We start from the raw sequence: 8,325 nt of genomic DNA on the forward strand, positions 1-8,325 counted from the left end.
TCTCTCTAGTATGCGCACACACACACACACACACACACACACACACACACACACACACACACACACACTAACACACACACAGAGAGAGAGCTTCAAGCGTCCTATGTAGAAGATGTGTGTGGAGTCTGAGCACAAATATTTATGCTAAAGTCTATGGCTGGCCTCAGCTGTCTCCTGCATCTTACTACCACCAGAGCACAAGCAGACAAATGCCCCAAAAACTCAAAATCAAAGTGAGTGAATTTCTGCGGCATCAGCAGTAAACAGAATTGCAAGTATAATGACTATTTTTAAAGTTTCAACTCGGAGTAGTGCGTGCACATAACTAGAAACATAACTAGTTATACAAACATAAACATATAAACATAACAGGTATCCACAAATAATCCAAATTAAAAGAATCATAATAATAATAATAAAAAAACACACAATTTCAAACGTAATATATTAAAAGAATAGTTCACCCAAAAATGATTACATTTTTTTCTGAGAAATTATTCACTATCAGGACATCCAAGATGTAGATGAGTTTGTTTCTTTATTGGAACAGATTTGGAGATATGTAGCATTACATCACTGTGTCAGCAATGGATGCTCTGCAGTGAATGGGTGCCGTCAGAATGAGAGTCCAAACAGTTGATTAAAACCTCACAATAATCCACACCACTCCAGACCATCAATCAACATCTTGTCAATTGAAAAGCTGCGTGTTTTGAAAAAAAAAAAAACATCAAAATGTTTTTAACTTCCAACCATTGCTTCGGGCCAAAATATGAGTTTATAATCCACAATAACGCAGATAACCACAATAATTGGACTCTCATTCTGACGGCACCCATTCACTGTAGAGGATCCATTGCTGAGCAAGTGCTGTACTTGCAGTGGCTCCGGTAATATTATCATGGTGAGTTTCTCCAGTTCTGAATGCGGAAACTGAATCTGAATCTTTCAGAATCTGATACTGGATTGGATTCAGTGCATGTAAACACACCTAATGACATCTGACTGAACTTCTGCATGATTTTTATGCCACTTCCATCAGGTCCTGTCAGTGGCTATCTGTGCTCCAAAACCCAATCGTACTGTGATAAATTAACTCACAAAATGTGCCATGTATCCCCGTGAGGAGATGGAGAGAGAGATGGCCCTCATGACGCATGTTAAGCTCCTCTCACTGGTTCCATTACGCCACAGCTTGTGAAATACATGCCCATTCCTGGTTCCCCAATGTCCTCTTCATAACAGCGCTTTCTATTCTGGGCTCATTGTCCTGAACGGTCGAATCTGGTTCGGGTCAATATTACCAGGGATCAGTAACACTGTCTTGGGACTTCATTACAGCCCCATAACTGAGCCTATTGGACTATCAGTGTCTGATCTATCTCTATTCTCATGGTTTCAGTGATGACTCATGATCTGCTTGCAAATTATATTTATTTTAACCCATTTACTGTAAGCCGAGGGGTAAGGGTGCCAAATGTTTTTTTTTTGTTTTTGTTTTTTCATCTGGAAATATTTGTTTACTCAGAAATGCACATGGCAACATTAGTTTGTTTGAATATCAAATATTTAAATAGATAATTATTCTAATTATGACTAAAACATTTTTTTCTATACTATACTATTGTGAGGCCAGTTTGCATTTACATTTAAATCTAATGCAAATATTTCTATTATTATATATTATTTATAACAAATTGTTCTAATTATTCATTGTCTCGTAGAAAACAAATAAAAATAAACAAAAACCTTGGGCATTAATGGGTTAATCTACTCATTTATGTTCACAAATAAATGATTTGTACCATTGTGAGGCCAGTTTGTATTTACATTTAAATAGGATTAATCGGAAAACAACAAAGACCTTATAAATATAATTTCATTTATTCAGCATCTCGCAGACACTTTGATTTTCTCGCTCTCGTGTTTCTCAGTCTGAGTGAAGACGTCATGACCCAGATTTAGCCACAGGTGGGAAGTGTATAATGTGGGTGTAGGGGGCCGGGTTGCCCAAGCTTTACCTGTGATTTGCATTTTTATTACACTTGTCCTTGTCCAGGACTCCCATAATGTGCCACTGACCCCTCCACAACCCCATCGTGTCCCTCGTCGGGACCACACCGTATTCATGAAGGGCCAAAAGCTAGGGACCTGGCATTTGAGACGGGAAATGAAGACGTCTTCAGATGGTAATGTGGACTTTCCATCAGGAATGCTGATTGATTTTTGTTTCAGAAGGCATGGCAGCTTATAAACCACTAGACAGGTACAATGAGAAGCGAGTGTGTTTGTTGGGGCAGAGGCAAAGGTGGTAGACGGAGGGTCAGCGGACGATCTCCACTGCATTCAATACCTGACACTCCAGCGCTAAAAGCTCCTGATGAAGTGCATTTATTATGCTCATATTGTTACAAAAAGGCAAGTGCTGGCCTCTTGCTGCACTTGCAAAACCCACATCAATAATGTAATATTTGGTATGTACAAGAAAAATGTGCTTATGCAATCGTCATCATCTAGATTTATAACCCCGAGTGCATTTCTGCTGGCCGCAGTACGCGATTCCAGGCACATGTTTGCACAAGTGCACTGCGTGCATGTGCGTATGTAAGCGCAGCTGGCTGAATGCAAACTCTGCTCTGAATGTTTTCACTTCTCGTTTACTGGGTTTTGTTTGGGAGTTAGCACGCCTTTCCCAGGACATCTGCTCTCTGCGCCCACGGTCGGCCTCTCGACCAATCGGGACACTCCTGACTCCCTTCAAATGGGCCGCTGATGTCCTCTGATTGGTCGACAGAGGCAGGGCCCAGAAAGTGAAGACTCAGGCCTGAGAATTTTCCGAAACCTCCCCACCTCCTCTATGGCTTTCTCGGGCCAACATCTGCTTCCAATCACAGTTTCTCCAGAGATCCCCCCTCGGCCCACTTTTCAAGGGCCCCCGCTGGAGAATGGTTCTTGGGATTCTCCTAATGGACTCTGGTCCGGCACTGACTCGAACAGAGATTCTCATCTTCTATGAGGCTTTATAGAAACGCATCTGGATAAACGTAACACTTGGCCTGGAGTGATTCAAACACTGGGCTCCATCCGAGAGGGGAGGAATATGGTACATACTGTGGGAAAAAGCTTTCTGGTGGGAAACTCTATGTAAACGTTTTAGTGGCCTTATGAATGAATCAAAAGTATGAGGATTACAATGAAATACATGACAAGGCCATATTAAACAGGACATACAAATGAAAACTATTATCGGATGAAGAAAGCGGATTTTTTTTCTTCTTATTTTTCAGTTAAAATAATAATAATAAAAAAGACTAAACAAAGATAAAATAAGACATATTTGCACATTTAACTTATTACATAAAATAAGCTTTCTGACTTAATCAATTAAGCTTATTTTATATAATGAATATTTTTTGATAAAAAAATAATACATTAATATGACATTCTCTAAAAACAACAAAAAAAATTAAGCAAATTAAGCCTACTCTCAAAAATATTTTATATTATATATTTAAAAACATTGTATAAAATAATATTTAAAGAAAAAAAACAATACATTTATAATAAATTCAAGTATTATATAATTAATTTATAATTTATTATTCGTTATAAAATCATTAATTTCAATATATTCTCTGACAACAATAATATATTATGATATATTTACTGGAAAAATATGGAACTGATCATTTTTACTACTTATTTTTACTACTTAGTTAAACTAACTGATTTTAGAAAACTTTTATGTAAAAATTACATCAAATATTATCTATAAGGTATATACTCCATCATCTAATTATTAGATGGATAGATAGATGGATGGATATAATACAGACAGACAGACAGACAGACAGACAGACAGACAGATAGATAGATAGATAGATAGACAGATAGACAGATAGACAGACAGACAGATAGATAGATAGATGACAGACAGACAGACAGACAGATAGATATATACTTAAGTTAGAATTTTATACTTACATTAAAATTAAGAACAAATAAAATATATTCTCTGAAAACAGGTCTTATCTTATACTTAAATGTATTGTGCTTGGACAATGCGTAGACATTTTTACTGAAAAAAAGTATTTACTGACAAAAATATTGAAAATAATTGTATTATTTTTTGAAAGCTAAAGATGCAATTCAGTGCGATGCACTTTACACCCAGCACCAGCACTTTACATCCTTTGTTTCATGACTGACCTTTGTGCAGTCAAAAAATACAAAACCAGCAAGGCCAGAGAGAAGACGGGCCTTCATACGCTAGCTGGATGGAGACGAGTCTTGCTGCCTCACATATACATGTTTGAAGTGGTTTCTGAAGGGTTTGGGGAGGGCTGCTAGACCACCAAACTGCTGCAGTAAGTGTGCTCTCCCACGACATCTAGAGCCACCGAGGCCAGGGTCAGCTATCTCTCTCGATTGTCTCACTGCCCTTCAATACCCATCAAACACAATTTTCATGTGTGGTCGCTTATGCAGTTTTTCTCTGCATGACTTTCAACTGCACTGAGAAAATAAACAGCTGCAAAGGCTAATAATAACAGGTACTTAGCGTAAATATTCACAGCTTAGATTCTTGAATCACTATGGGCTAAAACAAACACACAAGAGATGGAACCACTGCATGGATTCCCATTACCATGTTTTCCAAGAGCTTCTGCAATGATCGGATGCTGGCATCTGGAAAAGCAACTCTGTTTTGGTGATGGGGGAAAAAAAGGGACATAAACATCCCTCAAGATGATTAAGAACCTAGCTTACTTTCTGTTTACTAGGGTAATGGGAAAGAATCCAGTCCCTCCAAAACAAAGAATGCTGTTAAAAACAGTTCATCCACAGGTGAATCTTATGCTACATGAACTCTTTCATAATGTGCCTTTTCAGTGAGTGCCAAGACAGCTCAACAATGATCACTTTTTCAGCATACTTGGTTTCAGAAGTATTCTTCATACCCATTTTCTTTATAAGTGTAAAATCTAACACAATCAATAAAGAGTTGTAAACTAAACCAACTTATTCAGACATCTGATTCTGAAAAAAAAAATATTTAAAAGACAAAAGTAACTATCTTTCACAAGGCAATGAGCAACATATTCCAGGAAGCATTACACATCATGCAATCTAATCAGTTATGATGATGTGATATAAAACTATTGACTATAAGCCATGCATAACATCTATATATTTGACATGTATTTAAACATGCAATTATGAAGTGTCATTTATTATGCTTTATGTGAGTACAGTGGACATGTTTTCATGGTAGCAGTGATTATTATTATTAAAATTATTTAAAATTATGCTGAAATCACATTACTTGTGGCTTTTACAGAAGCACATCATTGCTTAAATACAATACAGCAGATTAAAAAGATAAAAAAAAATAGGAATCAATTAATTTATAATACATCTTGTTTACAAAATATAAGCTTTGTTATCTCTTAATTTGTTAAAATATATAAAAAATAAAATAAATGCAACAATCAATATACATATTTAAATATGAATATGAATTAATATTAATTTAATAATATTTAACAATTTATAAAAACATAAATATTAAAAAATATATAAAATAAGATACATTTACTTATTGCATAAGATAAACTCTGTTAGCCGACATTTATGTCCACATCGCTCAAATCATGGTCTCCACCAAAGCTGCTCACATCTGGCTATTTGTAGAAAAGAAATGTACAAAAAAATACTGACTCGTACCAAAAAAAAAAATCAGCCCTTCAGACTCTTGAATAAGCATAGCATGAGCAGAGCAAGATAAAGATATGAGGGAGGGTAAATAATACTAGCCACTTTGACATTTTCCATAATGAATCATCTTAACTGGCTTCACACTGACTAAAACCACCATGATCTTACTCCAAATCAGATCGCAAAGGACAAAATTACAAGTCATCTTACTAGATAACGCTCTCATTTAAAGGAGTGTGATCATTCAGATTCCTGTAAAGATCCTGTATTTTAGTTAAAAGACAACAGATATGTTTATAGGGCATTCAAAACAGTCAGAAATGGTGTGATGATGTGTAGTCTGTGAGATGATGCTGTTATTAAAACTGATAAAAGTCGAACTTTTGAATGAAATATACTGTATTCTCTCAGATATGCAGATCTGTGCTTCAGGCGTAATGTGGTCGCATCACATGACAGATCCCTCATTCTTTCCTTTTATGAGCACATTTACATCAACTGACTCATGCTATGGTGGAATTGACATTTGGCACGGCAGATCACAGCTTTGGAGGAGTCAGTCGGGAACCTCCGTTAACTCATTCCACTTCAGTGACGTCAACGGGCCGATTAACTATGAGAAAAAGTGAAGTCACAAGATGAGCCAGCACATGTGTAAACCAACGCATACACATCTGCATCGTGGCACATTCCAGCAGTCCTGACAAGGATATGAATAAAGCAAAAAAGAATGGAAAGATGAATGAAAATGGGAGTTAATCTCAAACACTGAGCATAAACCACAGCTCAAGGCTGATATGAATCAGAGATCATGGACTCCACCCCCCTGGGTAAAAGAGGACTCTGTTATTTCCATTAGCATCATCAAACTGAATTACAAAAACCATGACAACAATGTTCCCCAAAAACTATATATATATATATATATATATATATATATGTGTGTGTGTGTGTCATTTGAAAAGCTTATATCCTATGGAAAACATCTTCATATGGAGCACAAAAAGCGCTGCCTATGCACTATGGCACTATATGCCGTTCACTGTATAGGAAACTGTATTGGATTTCAGTAATTTTTTGGCATTATAAATCAGAAAAAGCCTATAGATCCACTTTTTGTGTGTTTTTAATCCATGTTTGTGCATATGTGTGTGTCCAGCCTTATCTCATTATTTATACGTAGATATTACTACATAACATTTACAGGTACAAAAAGTTACTTTTTTTGTATGTTTGGACTGATGTTGAAATATACAATATGGATGTACTGGCAGCATCTAAAATGTAAGCAATTTTATGTATTTACAGTAATAGGAATATAAAAATGTACGCATTTTTTTATGTTCTAAATAATACTAATTAATAATTCCTTACATTTATATAGCGCTTTTCTCGGCACTCAAAGCACTTTACATAGAAGGCGGGGGCGGGGGGGGGGGGTTTGGGTGTCTCCTCAAGCACCACCAGATATAAAATATCTACAAAATGTATTTGTATAGTTATATTTTTGGCCATTTATAGATATATTGTTAGATCCCTTAACCCTATTCTCATACCTAAACACATCCACATTTATAGAGTGTTTAAAATGAATATATAAAACGTAATGGGCAGAATCATATAGTGTGATACTTTTAGTTTTAATATACCGTTAAACATATTTTTGAGGTACTGATCCCACTCTTACCTCTAAACCTAACACTTCTTAAAAATATATAAGAAATATATTACAGATAATCAACACATTTTTAATTTGTAATGAGTGTGGAATTTGACAATTACAGTCAATACTGAGGATGGAGATGAAAAAACAAAACAAAACATAAACAATCATCTTGATTCTGACAGCACACACATACAATGAATTGATTTTATGATCATTTTATGTTGTGTTTTTGGTGTATTCTAAGATTTTTTTATATATTTTTTGGACTGAGAGCTTATTGAGAAAACTCAATGATCTCAATGATCATAAACACAACAGAATAAACCAATTAAAGGAATTGGTCACCAATATATACTGTATATTTTGAGATTGTTGAGAACCAAATACTTGTAGACGGTAGCCACTGACTTTTCTCTACAAAAAAAAACATAGAAGTCAATGGTTACTGTCAAATGTCTGGTAACCAACATTGTTCATAATATCTTATTCAATACATGTGAATATTCACAAGATCATGTCGGTGTGTGCGTGTGGTTTTATCCCTCGCTAATGGCTATCAATGAAACTCAAGCTTTATGCTCTCTGAACTCCAGTAATGTATAAACTGATATTTTTCTGCTATCGTCTCCTGGCTGTTTTGTGTGTAGTTTTGTCATGGGTGGCCCTGCTCAGTGCCAGGCAGAGAGATTGTTGGAAGTTTGATTCCCGCTGTCGGAGACTAAACAGACTGCTGTGCGTTTTATCTATTAAACGCAGCTCCAGCAGACTGCGTTATCACAACCGTGCCAAAAACTGGAACACGTTTGGTGCGTATTAATAGATAATTATAAACAATTATGAGCACTGAGGCTACAAGTGGAAAAGAAAGGTCATTCCGTGGCTTAAAGGGGTCATGTAATGCGATTTCAAATTTTCCTTTCTCTTTGGAGTGTTACAAGCTG

This window comes from Sinocyclocheilus grahami, unplaced genomic scaffold (genome assembly GCF_001515645.1).
Source record: "Sinocyclocheilus grahami isolate Dianchi unplaced genomic scaffold, SAMN03320097.WGS_v1.1 scaffold649.1, whole genome shotgun sequence".
NCBI lineage: Eukaryota > Metazoa > Chordata > Actinopteri > Cypriniformes > Cyprinidae > Sinocyclocheilus > Sinocyclocheilus grahami.